Raw genomic sequence first — 18,336 nt, 5'->3', positions numbered from 1 at the left:
GCGCGCAGGACTCTCCCACGGAGCCTGCGGTGCGCCTGTGGCTGCTGGGTCCGTCCCCCACCCGGGCCCCTCAGCGGCTTCCTTCCGGCCAACATTTAAAGGCACGGTAGAATGTTTCTAGAAACACCATGTCTCCTCCATCCCCACTCCTGCCGCAGGGCTGGGGGACTGGGACAGGGCAGAGCTGCCCACGCACCCTGGGCTGACCCCCCCGCAAGGGCATGTCAGAGAAAACTGGCCCCCTCACCTACGCCCGCAAGCCCGGACGCCTCAGCCTGAGCGCGGGCTGGAGGGCCACCGCGTGCCCCTGGCCCCACCACACCTGTCCCCGCACGGCCCGCCCTCCACTGCACCCTCAAGGTGCCACAGACGTCCACCTCGTGGCAGACCCCCGCCAACCCCCAGGGACCGCTGTGATTTCAGGAAACGTCACCTCCCGAGGGGACTCGTCGGAGCTGCATGCCCGAGGCCAGACGACACGCTCCCACTGTCCGCATGCAGGGCGGGCCCCAGGCCAGCACGTCCACACTGGACGCTCACCTCCGCCCCGGGTGTCACTGTCTCATGCGGCCCTTCTCACAGGTGGGGCTGTGGAGGTGAACCTGGCCAGCAGGCTGGAGAAGGTCTCGGTGCCCCCGCGGGACTGCTTATGCCCTGAAGGTGTGAGGCACCCGGGCCCACAAGGGACCTGGAAAGGCTGGCGGCAAAGACGAGCCGGGACCACGGTGCCACGCCCCGGGTGGGCGCTGCCGTGTGCCGCCAGCGGGGGAGGGTCGGGGCCACGTCCGTGCTCTCAGCCCGTGGCCTAGGAACAGCCCGCCCCCCGTCCACGGCCATCCTGACACCACCATCCGCCTGCGTCCCGGCGCCGAGCGGCAAGGCCCACCTTGCCATCGAAGGGGCCCATGCGGCCAGGCACCGCTGGCGCCGCCATGCTGGGGGCGGGCACCCACATGCTAGAACACACATGGCCACAGCGTGGACGTCGCCCTCGGGGATCGTGTGAGCAGACGGAAGGACGTGCGTGTGTGGCGCCGTCTGTGCCCGATCACGGGGACGTGCACTCAGGCTTCGCCGAGGAAACACTCTGGAAGTTCGCACACAGGAACCAGGACAGAGGTACAAGGGGCGGTTCCTCAAATACTTAGCGTTCCGGCCCATGGCCTGTTTACCTGTTCCCAGCAAACAGAGCAGAAGGACAGACAGCTGACAGACAGTCCCTGCCCCTCCCGCAGCTCTGTGCGCCCCCCACTCTGGAGCATGGAGCACGTGGCCGCCCCCCACTCTGGAGCCCACCGCGCCCTGCACACCTCTGGCTACCAGGCCCCACGCAAGGAGAAACCACAACGGCTCCCTCCAGAGCCCAGGGCCTGAACGGAGTTCTGTGGTGGCGGTCACTCTGGGCTCCCCCAGACCCAAACAGCCCTGGTCATCAGGCCACACTTGGCGCCCAGGGCACTTCTCCCAGACAAGCGGGCCGAGAAGCCAAGGCGCCACCAGTCCCTGCCTGGACGCTGCCCAGCACCGCCCCTCACCGGCCCCCGTCAGCTTGTCCACGTCCCAGATGAGGCAGCTGACATCCCAGGGTGAAGAGAGGGCCACAAATACAAACCCGCACGGACGCTTCCCCGACCAGAACACAGCCGAGCCACTTGTCACATCTCTGACGCCTACGTCCGAGGCTCCTTCCCATGGCACCTGGCCAGAGTGGCCTGCAGGCACAAAGCCGTGGTCAGGGCCCTGGCCGGCTTGGCCAGCTACCCCGGCTGGTGGGGACACACCAGAAACGACACCCATTCTCGCCGTGCCACAGCTGCCCCAAGGCCGTGTGCCTCAGGAGGCCTGGCTGCGGTGTGACCGCAGCACCAAGTGCCGGGGCCAGTGCGCCGACACCACGAGGCACACTGCGGGCGCAGAGAGAAGGCGGCCCCGCTGGCCCTCCCCGCCCTCTCCGCCCGCAGCGGGGCTCACGAGGGGCCGTGGGGCCGCCATCTCTTCACCCACAAAGCAGGTGCCGGGACAGAGAATGCACCGTCCCTCCACCTCAGCGGGCCCAAGAATCTGCCTGGCGCCTGGCTGGGCCTGAGTCCCAAGTGGGTGCCGTGGGCTCCTCGACAGGTAGGGGAGAAAGGACCAGATGGCCTCAGGGGTCATCTGGGAGAGCCTGGGCTGGACATCTGGGCCACCTGACACGTCTTCCTGGAGGCGGGCTGTCTGTGTTCTCAGGCACCCCTCCGACCGTGGCTGGTGTCCCCGCCGCTAGGCAGGGCAGCTCCCCGATCTAAGGCCTGGTGCTCCTGCCCCCGGCTCCCCCGGAAGCGGCAGCAGACCGAGCGCCCGGGGTGCCGGGTCACAGAGGGCTGCAGGACAAGGGCGCACGCGGCATTGTTTACAAAGGTCCCGGCTCTCGCACTATGAGCAAAGCACGCGCCCCGCGTTGGGGTCCGGGGAGACGGGGCGCCGCGGCTGCAGCCTCCAGCGCGGTGGACCGGCATGCACAGCAACGGTCACCTTCAGCTTTGGTGACGCGGGGAATCCACCCAGGCAGCATTCACCGGACGCGGCGGGGTTCGGATCCGCGATCTGGGACAACGGGGGACAACGCAGACACCCCCACGCTCACGACTCTACAGAGAGACACAGGGGCTTCCGGGCCTGCGCCGGTCCCACGGACAAGGGCACCCTCCTCACCGCAGCCCCACGGGACAGAGGGCTCTGGGGACTGCCCCCCCCACGTCACTCCACTTCAGAATTAGAGGCGGTGCCGGCCCAGCTCCTCCGGATTCTCTGCCCTAAGCCTCGAAGTGTACGCGTGTGTTTTCTCTCAATTCCGGACGCCATTTCTGAGCTACCGAGACGTTTCACCTTGGTGACTTTCGATTCAGACCTTTCAGAGTGTTTTCCATGCCCTGAAAAGCCCGTCAGAGCTCCAGCCCCGTCCGACTCCGTGGAGGGCGCGGGGTCGTGAGAACGCAGGAGGCGGCCATAAAAACCAGGGCAGTGACCTTTTGACCCCGCCGCTCCACAGGGCCCAGGCCGGAGCACAGCGAGGGGGCGGGAGGCGGGTGTCCCCAATGGCCAGGAGAGCCCCCTCCCCAGACCCCGCGGCTCCACTGGCCCTGTGCCTGCCTGTGGGGGCCAGTGCCCCCCGGGAGGAAAAGGAACAAGCGAAAGAGGCGAGCACCCCCCCCACGGTGCGCCCGCATCCAGGGAGCGCTGCGCTGCCTGTTGTCTTGGGGACCGGGTCCCCTTCTAGGAAGGGGCTGGGCTTTCTGGCATCCTCGTCAGGCAGCGCTTCTCAGGCAGCGGCCTCTCAGGCCATCAAAAAATGTCAACAGCACCTTCTGGCCCCTGAGGGTTGGCCGGCCAGGCCGGGGGCGGGGGCGGGGTTGCCGGCGGAACAAAGGCTTCTGCGAGGCTGTGAGGCGGCCGCAGCACAAAGCCCCGGCCCGACCTCAGCTGCGAGTCCGCAGACCAGCCAGCCCCTCATCCCCGAGAACTGGGCGACGGGACACTGAAGACACCCTTCGAAAAGGAAGGCTCGCAAGGAGACAAGTGCCGGTCGCTCTCACGTGCAGCCCAACTCCTACCCCACAAGAAGGATGCTGTCCCCCTCCAGCTCCCCGGCTGCCACGGCAGACAGCTGGGGGCAGGTGACCCCACCTGGAGCCTTCGGATGGGGAGCGGGGTAGCAGCGTGAGGGCCACCGACCTCAGCAGTCCGCATGCTCCCCCAACCGACACCCGAGGCGTCATCTGCGGTGGACAGTGATCCCACGCAGCCCTGGGTGGGGGGCCCATAAACTAGTCTGCTCCCTGAGAACCCTCCTAGGCTGGCCCGGCCGAGTTCTGCAAAGCGCACGCGGCCCGCTTGGTCTGCTCAGGGATTTCCAGCCATCGACCGGCCCTGCTCTGCCCCCCCAGAATCCCAGACCCAAAGGAAAGGAGGTGGTGTGTCCCTCTGCCCCACCCCGGCTCCTTTTGCAGACCGGACGGACGGACGGCTTGAACTTTTCACCCTCGGCACAGACAGCGGAGAAAAAGGCCCGGAGGTGTCTGCCCGGGAGCGAGGGGCGGCCGCCGCCGTCTGCACTCTGCTCCCCCGCCGCCCCTCCAAAATGTGGATTGCCCGTTTTACAATCACCAGATGGCGGCCCAGGGCCCGCAGGCCTCATCGCCCACTGTGACCGCCTGACCTCTCATCAGCGGGGACAGAGCCCTGGACCTGTGGCCACACCCCCACGTCCGGGAGGGGCTGCCGTGGGTCACCAATGTCTCCCAGACCTACTCACGTGAGAACGGAAAAGAACCCAAACCCACCGGACGTGAACAGGGGTACGACGGGCGACGATGGCCCCAGCAGGTGCCATCCAGCCGAGGGTCCCAACCCTGACAGGCGCCTCTGCAGTGAGACCACATCTGGTCTCCACTCGAGCAGCAGCTACAGGCCCGGAGACGGCCCCGCGGGAGGCGGGTCTGTGCACAGGGGCTGAGGGCGCTGATTCGCACGCCCACCCCAAACCTCGCTGCTCCCTCGGCTCAGCACGAGCGTCACCGCCAACAGGCGAGGAAGAAAGCGAAGCCGTGTGGACCCCGGGGCAGGTTTCCAGGAGCAAAGGGAACCCGCGCACTCCTGGGGAGGGCGCCCGCCCGACGCCCCCGCTCGCTCTCCCCACAGCTGTGACGATGACGAGCACCACGCTGTCTGGGACGAGTGGGACAAGGTCACAAGAGCAGACGTGGCAGAGCCTGCTCTCCCACAAGGATGGTCCCAGCACGCACTGAGGCCCACGGAACGTGCCTAAGGACAGACGGACAGACAGGTCTCAGGCGGTCACTCTGAGCACCCCGTGTGCAGTCTCACTTCCAGGTCACCACGAATGTCACTGTCACTCAGCACTGATAGCAGAGCCTCGAACCCGAGCCCTCCCTCAAAGAGGTGAATGGGGAGAAAGGATCGTAGGATGGAAGCGCCCAGGCTCCCCAACTCACTCGGATGGAGGTGCGGGGCCCTCGCCAGGCCCGCCCCTACCACGCTGGCCCCCAACCCTCCCTGACACGAGGCTCTGTGCGGCCTACAGGGCACACTGCCCAGAGGTACAGCACAGACATCACAGCAGGACCCGAGGAGGGCCATGCGCAGTCAGGTGGGCGCTTCCAGAACCCTCAACGGCAAACCATGCCACAGTCCCAGCGCGGCTGGCACAGCTAAACCGGAACCGCGCAGGTCACCGCCAGAAGAGGCGGGTGGACCCCCAACACTGCCAAACACGGGTCAGCTCCCCATGTGCATCCTACACTCCGGCCGGTGGGCCTCGGCATCAACACGACCAGTTCTGACCCTCTTCCAGGCCGTGCACCCCTCCCCGACAAAACAGGGGGTCCCCCTCCGCTGAGCCCCCGCAGCCTCCTGCTCTACAGCCTCTGCGAGCAAATGGGGTCAAACGACACCCTGGCCAGCTAGGGGGGGAGCGCTGTACTGTGACACCCGACACCCAGCAGCAGGTCACCCCCACCCCGCCCAATCAAATACGGCTCAGGACGTCCTCCCAGAGGGACCTGTAGGTAGGTGGGTGGGCTGGGGTCCTCGCCAGCCCGGCCCGCCCTTGTCATCTGCAGCACTCACAGCCTCCTGCCCTGTAGCCGCCCTGTAGTCAGCTTGGCTCTGCCCGGGGACACCAGACGCGACCCTGTGCACCCAGACACGACTTCCCAGGCATCTGTGAGCCCGAGGGTCCCACTGCCACAGCAAAGGGCTGGCTGGGCGAACAGAATACCCCGAGCAGCCAGATGCAGACCGGCCGAGATTCCCGCCCACCTCCACGTGCTGGGCGCCCTACTCTGCACGCAGATGCAACCCGTGGTCAAGGCCGACCCCCAGCAGCAGCCCCCATCCCTCATGTGACACCCAGGTGTGCTCATGCAAGGCACTGATCCAGCACCTAGCTAGTCAGCCAGAGCCTGGAGAGTATGGGTACAGGTGTACACTGGGCTGCAGCACAGCGGTGACAGCCAGCTGCTGAGACCCGGAATGGCAGCAACAAGCTGGGGAGACTCCCAGGGCCAGGCCAGTCAGGCACACCTGGGGGAGGGACAACTGCTCAGCGCAGCACCCTCAGGAGGGTCCTGAGCCGCGACCCCCTGGGACAGGGCCTCTAGGGGCACGCACGTCCACTGAGGGGGCTGGTGGCCGGATGGGGTGGCCACCTTGCCTGGAAAACCTCCACCCGGCACTCAGGCGATGACAGTGGTCACTGTCTCCTCTGTGTCAAAACAGTGACCGCAGAGCACGGAGCCAACCGCAGAGCTTGAGGTCAACCCAGGCTGCTCAGAAAGGTCTCCAGCCTTCCGCGTCCTCTGATGCAAGCGCGACAGGTGAGCCGACGCCTGAGCCTCCTAGCAAGTCCCCAAAGGCGTGGAGCCTCCTCTCACCTGGAGGACTCCGCTCAGGGAACAGCCCGGCGGACCTGTGACCGGGAGCAAGGAGGCCACAGGCCCACTGCTGTGTGCTCCGAAGCGGGGCTGAGACGCCAGGGGCCACGTGGCGTGGCGTGCCCCTCCCCCACCAAGAACACGCCTTTCCCGGTGCTCCGGCCGCTGCCCGGCACCCCGCACACGGGCGCAAGACACAGTGCTGATGTGTGCGTCCCGCAAGTCCCCATGCCACGGTGCCTCCTGAGACCACAGCGCTGCCCTCAGGCGGGCCAAATCCCAAAGCCATGAGCCAGCCCTCAGCCTGGAAGAGGCTGGAGACAAATGTATCGAATGTGACTACACCCACAGGACAGGCTGCGGCCATCGCCACCGCCCCGCCCCGTCCCGCCGCCTCCTGTGGAGGGACCACACGGGGAATCCCCACACGCACCGACGCGGTGGGCCTGTGTCTGCGCAAGCTGAGTTCTCAGTGGCACTTGGTGGCCTCGCTTCCCCGACAGCCTGCTCCTCAGCTGTCAGCACGGGTGTCACTGGGCGCACGGACGCCGAGCCCGCGCTCACGGGTGTCACTGGGGATGTGGACGCCGGGCCCGCGCTCACGGGTGTCACTGGGGATGCGGACGCTGGGCCCGCGCTCACGGGTGTCACTGGGGATGTAGACGCCGGGCCCGCGCTCACGGGTGTCACTGGGTGCGCGGGCGCCGAGCCTGTCACTCCAGCGGTTACGCGCGGCTCGACGCAGCTGCCGTCTGAATAGGCAAAATCACGGGCTTTGTTCGCCACCCGGGCCGACTCCCAGTGAAAAGGCGGTGATGAGGCGAACAAAGCAGCGCAGCGCGGCCGGAACCGCAGGGCGGAAAGCGCGTCCGCTCACAATGGACGTGCCAGTCAGCAAAGTCGGCAGCTTCGGAACTTCCCGCTCGGAGCTCCGTGGGCTGCGCCCCCTCCCGTGAGCCGAGCCCACCCCCAAGGACGTGTCCCCGGAGTCTGGGGTCCGTCTCGGTTTCTGTGGTGGTGGCCCCGGACCCCGGCGGCTGGCGCCCCTCTCTCCCAGAGGCCCCCACTGTGCTGCCGATGCTTGTGTCGAGTGAGGTGACAGCAGCTCTTTTTATCTTTAATCTCGCTTCCCGGTGTTGTCTGTGAAGACGGTGCCCGATTAGAGAAGCTCGAAGTCAACTGTGATGGGGCAACAGCCACACTGCAGCAGAGGCCCCACCTGCAGCCAAGATGGGGGACCAGGGACCAGGCACCCTACCTGGGATAGGTAACACCCAGATGAGATCCCAGAGACAGCCGCCCTCGGGGAAGAGGACGACTCCCAAGAGACAGAAGCGATCACGGCGAGCCCTCCGACCGCCCCAGCTCACTGCCTCGAGTGTCCAGGCCGTGGCACAGGGAGGGGACCCGCGTGGAAGGAGCCGAAGGATCGGGGCAGCCATGCGGCCGGAGTCCGCAGCTGGCGCGGCGGAGGGGAGGGGCGGCGCGGCACAGAGAGCCAGGCCTGCAGGGCGCAGGTGCGGGGACGGCTCGGCACAGCGAAAGGGCCACAGAGAGGACTGGGGGAGGCGGGCTGGGGTGCGTGCACCTTGCGGTGCGTAGCACGTTCCCACCAGGCAGGCTGGAAGACCTCAGAATTCCTGGGGTGCCGGCAACTCGGAAGGCTTTGCCAAAACGACGGGGAGTAATTAGCCCCAGAAGGGGCACTGCTCTGGGCCCGCCTAAAAGTCCTAAGAGCGAACACTGGAAGGATCAAACGACCTCTAAGGAGCTCGAGGGCACTTCAGGGCAGCGCTCGAGAAGGTCTACGGAAACTCAGAAACACACAGCGCCCAAACAGGGGAATTTCAAAGTGTAGCCAAAGAAGCAGGAAAACATGAACTACACGAGGAGAATCCTCAATCCACTGAGACGAACCAGAACCGACTGACGCAGACGTGTGAGTTTACGAAGAACATTAGAACCGTCATCAAAGCTGCATCCCACACGTTCCAAACCTCGGAGACACAGACAGCACCATACGGTCCTGTCAAACCTCTAGAGAGGAAACCAGTGCCTGAGAGAAAGCTACACCGGACGGGACGGCAGCCCGGCCGCGCGGAGACGAGGAGCCTGGACACACGGTCTCAGGAACTGCCCGAGACGACACACAGACGGAGAGTCCGAAAGAACGAGGAGCACACACATCTGCAGGCCGGGGCTGCTGAAAAGGGCCCAGCTGTGGGCAACCGAACTGTCCGGCGGGGGCGGGGAGGCTTTATAAAAGCAGTGGCCCAAAATCTTCCAAACTTCACAAAAACTGTAAACTCTGAAAAACTCAATAAACCCCGAACACGTCATCTAAAGAAAACTACAGCAAAGTAAATCATAAGCAAGATGCTCAAAACGAGTGACAAGCAAAGAGCTTGGAGGCGGCCTGTGAAGAGGAAGGGCGGCAAGTCGACGTCCTCCAGGGAAAAGGCTGCCAACCTCGAGTTCCCTCCCACTGCGAATGTCTTTCCAAAGCAAAGGGGAGATGCAGACGCTTCAGGCACAAAACGCTCGCCGCCGCGGACCACGCTGACGCGGGACGTCAGAGGCACCCGCCCTCCGGGCAGAAAGAAAACGAGGCCGGATGGAAACCTTCATCCACAGAAAGGGACCCGCGGGACCAGCAGCGGCGACCACACAGGCGGCTCTACCTCATCTTCCCTTATCAAGCGCCCTGAAGAGTGATTATGTAATCGCTCAACGACGCACTGCGTGGCTCACGACACGTGTGACACAGCACACTGCACGGTGACAAAAAGCCAGGAGGGAAAGCACGGAGACTCTGCAGGGAAGTCCTCGGCGCAGGTGGAGTGCCAGGCGGTCACCGACAGCAGACGGCCGCAGGTGGCGAGCCATCCGAGGCGTGAAAGTGAGGACGGCGAACACGCTGACAGGAAGTCGACGGGGCCATAAGCGGCATTCAGTTAACACGAAAGGGAGCAGAAACCATGAAACAGAAACAAGGAGAAAACGAGCGAGATGAAAGAGCCAAAGCCAACCTCAGATCGCAGTACGCGTTACCAGTGGCAACACCCGCTGAACGCGGGGCCCGCCGGAAACCATCCGAAACACAGAGACGCAGGGAGGGTGGACACACAGAAAAAGACGTGCCGCGCGCACGACGGCCAGAAGCGAGCTGGGAGAGCTACGTGCGTGTGGTTTTGTTTCACACCTACTTCACCTGGTCTTCCCAGGAGGGCTCCGATCCAAGAACTAACCAGGCCCAACCCCGCTCAGTGTCCACGATCACACGGGATCGGAGCCGTCCACGGAGGCACGGCTGTAGAGCAGCGGCTAGACTGGTACCAGATAAAGGAGACTTCAGAGCAAAGGATGTTAACCGGGCTCGATGAGGATAATTTCACATTGAATAAAAGGGCCAAGTAAAAACCATAAACACGGACGCCCCCACGACAAAGGCACAAAATGCGTGAGCGTCTGCACAGACAAACCTACAAGTGTACCGAAACATTCCAGCGCTCTCGTCGATAACTGGTAGAGCGGAAGCAGAACATCGGCAAGGACGTGGTAGACCCGAACAGCAGCATCGACGCCGTGACCCGACCGACGGGCGCGGACACCCGCCCCCACAGGGTCCCCCGGCGCAGGGAGCACTCTGGGCCCAAGCGACCCACGTGGTCCAGAGGTCAGCAAGCACAGCTGGCCCCCAAACCGGCAGGGATCAGGGGCACCGACCCCCACACCGCCGAATCCGAGCCGTACAACGGACTCTCCAACGCTCAACTGTTAACAGCCTACTGTCGCCCGAAGCCTCGCGGGTCACAGAAGCAGTCGGTACCACAGATTTCGCATGTCGTGTGTATCATGCACTGTACTCTTACAATAAAGTAAGTGGGAACACTACGGCCGTGTCACCCTGAACACGCCCGATCCCATCTGATCTCGAAAGCCAAGCAGGGCCGGGCCTGGTTAGTACTTGGATGGGAGACCGCCTAGGAAGACCGGGTGCTGTAGGCGTAAAAAAAGAAAATTAAAAAATAAGGGATTGTAAGCTGACAAGGTCCTTGCGATCTGTGAGGTCAACCAAGGGTTATCTTGCCTTAAAAAAAAAAAAAGTAAGCTGGAAAAAAGACGACGTTATGAAGAAAAACGTAAGAGGAAACACATTCATTGGATTTACTGGGAAAGTCCGCGTGTAAGCAAACCCGCACAGTTCAAACCGCATTGTTGTTCAAGGGCCAAACGTACTTTGAACTGAGTAAAAATAAAAACGCTCCACATTGGAATCTGCGGGATGCCCCTAAAACAGCAGCACTTAGAAGAAAACAAAACGTTTCTATTAGAAAAAAATGAAAGTCTCCAATAAATAACTCAGCTTCCAACTTAGGAAAGTAGAAAAAAGCAAATTCAGCCTAAAGTAAGCCAAATAAAGGAAAATATTAAGATCAGAGTATAAACCTACGAGATCGAAAACAAAAAGACAACAGAAACTCAGTGAAACCCAAAACTGGTTCTTGGAGAAAATCAGTACAATTGATAAAGCTCTAAGCAGACTGAGCCGGAAGAAAAGAAAAATGACCAGCGGCCGGACCGTGAAGGGCGACGCGGCCGCAGATTTCTATAGGTACCGAAAGGACAGCGAGGAAACATGAACGACCTCATGCTGGCAAACCCGACCAGTTAGACGAACGGGGCAATTACCTGTAAACGCAAACGACTCTCAAAATCGAGAGCAGACAGCCCGCGTCGCTCTACGTGTCTGAAAACAATTCCCACAATGAAACCTCCAGACGCAGCGGGCTTCGGCGCTAAGTGCTGCCACGTGTCTTTCCGAAAACGTTAGAGAACACCTCCCAAATAGTCCCAACGCTCCTACGACATCCACACCAGACAAAGACGTTCCAAGGACAAAAAACAAAACGAAAAATTTACAGACCGAGATCGCTCATGAAGATCGATGCAAAAATCACAAACAAAATTTTGGCGAGTCAAACTGGATGTTCAGAAAGGCCACGACACGCCGTGGCCGGGGCGGTCTGTCCCAGGAATGAAAGGCGAGCCGCATTCAAAATCAGCCAGTGTAACTCGCCGCACCAATAAACCAAAAAAGGAAGACACGGCTAAACACAGAAGCGGCAGCTGACAAAATCCAACACCTGTTCCTGGCCCGTGCAGACGGACTGGAGCTGCAGGGACGTCGTCATCCAACGAGACAGACGCTGCAGACCCACCGCAACCCCGGACGGCGAGGGGCGGCCTCGCCACTCGCATCCGCAGCGCCGAGGGCCCACCCCGAGCGGGCAAGGGCACAGAGGGCGTCCACACGGGAGAGGGAGAGGCGAAACCGTCTCTACTCGCAGGGGACGTTATCATCTAGGCGGAAAACCTGACAGTCACCGAAAAGCTGCTAGAACCAAGAAGTGAGTCAGTTACAAGGACGAGGCCAGCAGCACACAGAGATCAGCAGCGCCGGCAACTTTTAACCACGAACTTCAATGTTGAAAACAATACTAATAATAACACCGAAAAAAAGAAAAAGAAAAACTTGGAGATAAATGAGTAAATCTGACAAGAGACATCAATTAAAGATCTGCGCACTGAAAACTATAAAACATTGCTGAAAAATTAAAAACAACTTAAAGAAGTGGGGTGACACACGGGTGCACCTCAGAGATGCTGTGGGTTCGGCCCCAGACCGGAGCGAGCTGGCATCTTTCCGCTGGTGGAGGGTCTTGCCTTGAATTTGTGAAAAACGCACCATCTGTGAAGCGCTTCGAAACAAAGCGAACTCGGTGTAACAAGGGAGGCCGCACCTGGCCGCACCTTGGACGACCCAACATGGCCGAGACGGCGGTCCCGCCCGAGTCATCCACGAGCCCGCGGACCCCATCGAAGCTTCGGCAAGCTTCTCTTCACAAACACTGACAAACTGATTCTAAAATCCATGTGGAAATGCGGAGGACCTAGAATAGAACAATTCTGAAGAAGAACAGAGTTGGAGAGTTGATATCACCCAATTGTAAGAATTATGAAGCCGTAATAAAAACAGCGCAGTACTGATGTAAATATAGACTGACGGACCCATTGAACGTAACAGAGTCCAGAAATAAACCCGCACACATATGGACAACTGGTTTTTGACAAAAGTGCAAAGATAATCCAGCAGAGAACGGTCTTCATGACAAAGGGTGCCGGGACCCCTGGACATTGGCACGCGGAAGCACGTACGTGGACGCACACCTGCATCGCGCCCAAAACGCTAACTCAGAACAGATCACAGACCCAAACGTAAACTCTAAAACGACAAAACGTCTGGAAAACACAGGAGAGAATCCTTGTGACCTCGACTTAGGCAAAGACTTCTCGGCTGGAACGCCAAAAGCCCAATGCAGAAGAACAAACTGATAAACTGGAGTGGACCAAAAATTTTAAATTCTACTCTTCAAAAGCCGCTATTAAGAAAAATGAAAGCCACGGAAAGTTTTCACGAAATATGAACATAAAAAGGAACTTGCAGGGTAAGTAAAGAGCTCTTAAAACTCAACAGTGAGCCAACGACTCAATTTAAAACAATGGGCAGGCGTCAGAACAGACGCTTTACCGCAGCAGACACGTGACGAAGCACGTGCAGAGACGCCACCAGCGGCGAGTCGTGAGGGGAACGCGGTGAAGTGCAGTCGCGCCGCTGACGCCGACAGGGCCGTGCGCACCGAGCACCGTGCGGTGTGCAGGACCCAGAATGCGCGCCGCCGGGCAGCAGGCGAAGGCGCTTCGGACGACACCCTGGCTCTCCCAAGCGAAACACGAATAAATCCACGGGCCTGCCACTCCACGGCTAGGGACACAGCCGAGGGCATAAAACGGCGTGGCCCAGAGACCTGCACGCGACAGCCAGGAACGTGAAATGCGACCGGGGAATGGATACGCGCTGAGACAGATCCACAGGAGAGAGCAGTGCCCAGCGGCAAAACAAACGGAGACTGCCACACGCAAGCACGTGGAAGACGCCCAGACAATCACGCTGAATGGGAGACATGGGACCGAAACACGGGGTTCGTCTCTATGATGCTCCAGAGAAGGCGAACTCAGCTATAGTGACAGGAAGCTGATCAGGGGCTGCCTGAGGGTGGGGCTCGGGGTGGGCAAGAGGGAGGAATCGCGGGGGCACAGGGGCACCTGAGGTGGTGGACAAGCTCCTTATCTTGACCGCAGTGAGTTTTACATGTGTACACGTGTGTCAAAGTTATCAACCTGCACACTTTACGTGTAGCTATTATGTCAATTACGCTTCTAAAAAGTTGTTTTTAAAAATAACTAGACTCTCAGAAGCTAAGCAGGGTTGGGCCTGGTTAGTACTTGGATGGGAGACCACCTAGGAAGACCGGGTGCTGTGGATGTAAAAACTAAAAAAATAAGGGATTGTAAGCTGACAAGGTCCTCGCAATCTGTGAGGTCAATCAAGGGTCGCCTCGCCTAAAAAGTAAAAATAAAAAAATAACCAGACAGCAATGATCCCAATTGGACCCTTTGCATTCCAGGATTCCTTTGTTCTGTAGCTTTAAACAATCTCCACAGCTCAATGACAACCGTAAACCAGCAGCATCAGGCTACCATTTCTACGACTGACCCCAAGCATATCCTTTTCCGTCCCAAAAAGGTTCACAGGGATACTGTAGTATCACGTGAAGCCCTGTCTTTCTCTAGACCAGGAGTCAGCAAGCTCTTGTTGCAAAGTGCCAAATCACAAGTATTTGTGCCTTTGTGGGCCACGTGTTCTCAAAACTCAAGGCTGCTGCCGTCGGGCAAAAGCCACAGGCAATATGACACAGACGGAGAGCTGTGAGCCAATAAAACTTTATTTACAGAAACAGGTGGGGCTGGGTTCAGGGGAGGTCCCAGTGTGGTTCTTGGCATCACCTGGGAAATTATTAGAAATGCAAATTCTCAGGACCCACCTCAGATCCAGGAATCTGCAACTCTGGGGGTGAGACGCAGAAGCTCTAGTCTCAAGAATTCTGAAGGTCGAGTTTAAGACCCGCTGGTCTAGAACACCTGGCAATAGGGATGGACTGACCCAGAGCCAAGAATGAGCAAAGCCGAAGCACACTGGACAGAAGGGGAGCTGGCCCCCGTGGGTCTCGACAGAACCTAAGTTGACTAAGACCACTCACGGGGAAGAACTCAGCGACGGGAGACAGGCGCTTGAGCCCCTCCCGACAAAGCTCCGTTACCGAAATGACTGGGGCGGGTCTTCTCACCCCTGGACAAAGAGTTTTCGATCCGTTTTAAAAAAACAATTCTAAAACATCTCAGCTTACATCCTCAACTCCACATTCCGACGGCTGAAGGTGGAGATGATCAGATCTGAGAGCGAGGGGTCTGAGTCTTCCCCGCAAACCTCCATCGGCATCGTTTTTGGCCGTGGATACGGAATGTGCAGGCCGTGCGGGCGGCGAGTCCCACGTGTCCGGGCTCCACTGGGGAAGGTGACAGCGCGGGAAGATAAACCCTTGTCTGAGGATTCTTCTCACGGCAGTCGTGTTAAAGCAGCTCTCACGTCCCTCCCCCCTCAATGCGTGACGCGTCAGAGCCTTTTGCGAATCCAGAGACAGATCATGAAGACAGAATAAAATGCACCGAGGAAAGAAAACCAGTTTCCAGACGGAGGAGGAAAACGACTTCGACCCCGTCCTCTCGAGGATCGCCGGACCGCCTGCTCTCGGTGACGGCGGGTGAAGGACCCCCAGAAACCACGGGGGGAGCTCGGGGGAGAAGGTGCCGCCGCAGGGGGTGGAGGGCAAGTCCCGCGGCAGCAAACCCGGGCCCGTCTGCACCAGGGACAGGCGGCCCCATCGCGCCACCGCTGCCCGTCGGCGCGCGGGCTCTGGCGTGGCCGGGCGCTCCGCGATCACCGGCGTGGGGAGAGCTGCCCGCGGAGGCCGAAGGCCAGAACCGACCAGAGAACGTCAGGGGAAACCGACAGAAGAGACTGTCGCACCGTCGCTAGCACCCCCGGGGCGGGGAGACAGCTCCTGCGTCCGTGACGCAGAAACAGGTGCCTCACGAAAGAAACAGCGAAGAGGGCGTCTGGAAATTAAAAACGAAACCACGGGCCTCAGCGCAGCCAGGTAAGAAGCAAGGGGCACAGGGGACACTGAGGAAGCCCCGCGGCAACACCACGAAGACGGCGCACGCGCCGGGCCACGCGGCCAGAGGGCGGACGTCCAGAAGGCCCGCCGGACAGGGGACGGTCCGAAGGGAAGGGGCCGAGACCACGACCAGTGCGTCCCGACACCAAGGGCACGAGCCTCGTGGGGACCAGGGCACACGGGCGCCCAGCACAGGACCGGACGCCAGGCCGGTGCGGCCGCCTGCCAGGCGCCAGGCTGGAAAGGAAGGAGGCGGGTCTCCTGCCCAGTCCAGTGCACTGGCCTCTGGGGCACGGGGACCGCTGCTCGGACACGAGGCCAGGGATGACACTATGCAGGCTAAGAGAAGAGCGGGCCAACTCCAGGACACAGGACCGTGTCCCGAGAGGAAGCGAGGTCAGAACGCGGGACCGAAGGGGAACAGACAGGAAGTGAGGTCAGAACTGCAGGACCAAAACCGCGGCGGACAGGAAGTGAGGTCAGGATGCGGGACCAAGAATGACGTGGGCAGGAAGTGGGGTCAGAACCCCTAACCAGCTCGGGCTGAACAAGGACCCACAGTCATAATAATAGACACAAATGATGGATTTATCAAAACCTGAGACAGGGGATGTGGACGGGCCCGGACAGCGGGCAGGCACAGGCTGCCGGAAGCGCCAGTGCAGGTGCTGGAAAAATGGGGGGTCCACAGAAGGATGAGCGGGGAACGATGGGAAGCCCCTGCCAGAGTCCAAGGAGGGAGGCTGGACAGGGTCTCCCGGTGTGTGGCGTTAGCCTTTAGCCGTAGACCTCGTCCGTGGACGCCTTAACAACGAAAGGTAAAGGGAACATCGTGATATGAACAAATACCAAACCCTCAAATCCCGGAGAAGCGACGTCAGCCTGCCTGGGGAGCAGGGGCACCAGTCACATCTGCCAGCACATGACAGAGCAGGTCTCACTGGGCAGCGGGGCTAAAGGCCACCTGTGCCCAAGCAGGGACAGGCATCTGAAGGAAGAACCGCCAGGGCTGTGCCAACCCCCCCAATCCTACCTGCAAATGCTGAGTCACAGCCAGAGTAACTCAGCCTAGCCCGTGAGGACACCAGAAGCAAAAAGAACATTCCAACTCAGCGCCCACCCGCTGGACTGCACAGCCCGTCCCAGAGGGAGCAGCGACGGCCAGGAGTGCACACAAGGACCGTCCGACAGCTGGACGTATTTTCAACATGTCCAGACTGAGCACAGGGTCTACTAAAACAAACAGCCACCAAATAAACACCTAAATGAGATCTTGAGCTTTTAGTGTGGTGATTCCTGGGACATAGCAGCACTTCAGGGCTGCTCAAAGGACACAGAGGTAATGAGATGACCATGGTGGGGTGAGGGTCCCCCAAGCACCTTGTGACATGGAGATGCACAGGGAGGGGCACTGGTGCACTCCGGGGTGAGGCAAAAGGACCTGGAGCCAGTTCCTCCCATCAGCGCCAACTCTGGTAACAAAGCCCGCCAGCTCGCACAGCCGGCGACGCCGCTCTACGGGCAGCGGACGGGGGCCCGGGCAGCAGGCAGGACCAGCGGGCTGCAGCGCAAGCAGCTCAGGCCCACGCAGCCAACACTCCGGGCAGGTTCACCCGGCTGGGCCGCACGACAGACCTTCTAGATACTTGAGAATCTATAAGCAACTCCCACGTGTACCACAATGGCTCACGGAAACAGAGCCGACACCCTGGACCCACCAGAGGCTACTTATGAACGTGCCATCGGAACGGGGCGTCTGAGACAAAGAACACACGGCACAGCTCAGGACAGCTCGCGGCCCGCGAAGGCGGTCCCACGCCACAGGCCCACCATCTCCGCCGCCCGTCCCGGACGGGCTCGCCCAGGGCCCGGGGAGGCCCGGTCACCGCTGCTCTCGGCGCCACGGGCCGAGGCCCTTCTCTGACTGAAAAGCAGGGGGACAGCGCCGAGTGTGTGCGCCTCCTACGGCGAGGGCAAGGCCACCCCAGCAAGAAAACGGCCCCTGGTCGGGCGCCTGTGGGGCCTGGGAGGTTCCTCAGCAAGAGCACAGCCCTCCGGGGCGACCATCGGGGAGGCCGTGATTCCTGAGGACGGAGCGTCTACAAGAATGGAGAAGCTTCTCTTCCAGCAGTAAGCATCCTGTCCGTGACATCCACTCTGGTCCACGAGGGACAGGGAACACCAGAACCAGGCCTGGCCAAGGGCTTTGCTGACGGGTCACTCCCAGCCCGCCACGCTCCCCACGGCCGCCTGGCACCTCTGGGGTTCCTTCCCGCCCAGGCGTGGCTCCCGGGGCCACATCCCCTCAAGGGTCTGAGGGAAGGTGTCAGGTTCAACATGCACTGTGCAGAAACGGACCCTGGGTGGGACGGTGGCATCAAGTGACAGCACTGGGTCCTCAGAGCAGAAAGTGCTGGCGACGTGTGCCAAGAGCCCCGTCCTGCCCGCCACGGAGCACCCACCGGAAAGCAGTGGCCAGTACCGTCCTCTTCCTTTCAAAATGGCCTATTCCTGCCTGCCTCAGACGGCCGGACGGCGGGGCGCGTGGCTCGCTCACTGGTACGTACACACATCTGAGGACATGTCGTCAGGAACAAACACGAGGCCCCCGGAGGAGGGGCGAGGCTGGTGTGTGCGGGAGGCCGCGGAGAACCCGGGTGCGCGCGGTCTTTCCTCAGAGCGCCCACGCCGAGGGCGGCCCCGGCCCTGAGGTCAGTGAAGGGAGGACGCGTCAGTGCCGGGCGCAAACGCCGCTGCAGGGGCCC

General features: G+C 60.9%; 1 protein-coding gene and 1 pseudogene across 1 annotated transcript in view; one reads left to right on the top strand and one right to left on the bottom strand.

Moving 5' to 3' along the window:
• SKI (SKI proto-oncogene) overlaps positions 1-18,336 on the bottom strand; it is a gene marked incomplete at its 5' end in the record, with an annotated part of 63,294 nt that overhangs the window by 27,146 nt on the left and 17,812 nt on the right. The window lies entirely within an intron of this gene.
• On the top strand, positions 10,321-10,439 carry LOC112481704 (annotated as a pseudogene).

Source organism: Pteropus alecto, unplaced genomic scaffold (genome assembly GCF_000325575.1).
Source record: "Pteropus alecto unplaced genomic scaffold, ASM32557v1 scaffold700, whole genome shotgun sequence".
Classification (NCBI taxonomy): Eukaryota; Metazoa; Chordata; class Mammalia; order Chiroptera; family Pteropodidae; genus Pteropus; species Pteropus alecto.
This window is presented reverse-complemented; position numbering and strand designations above follow the sequence as displayed.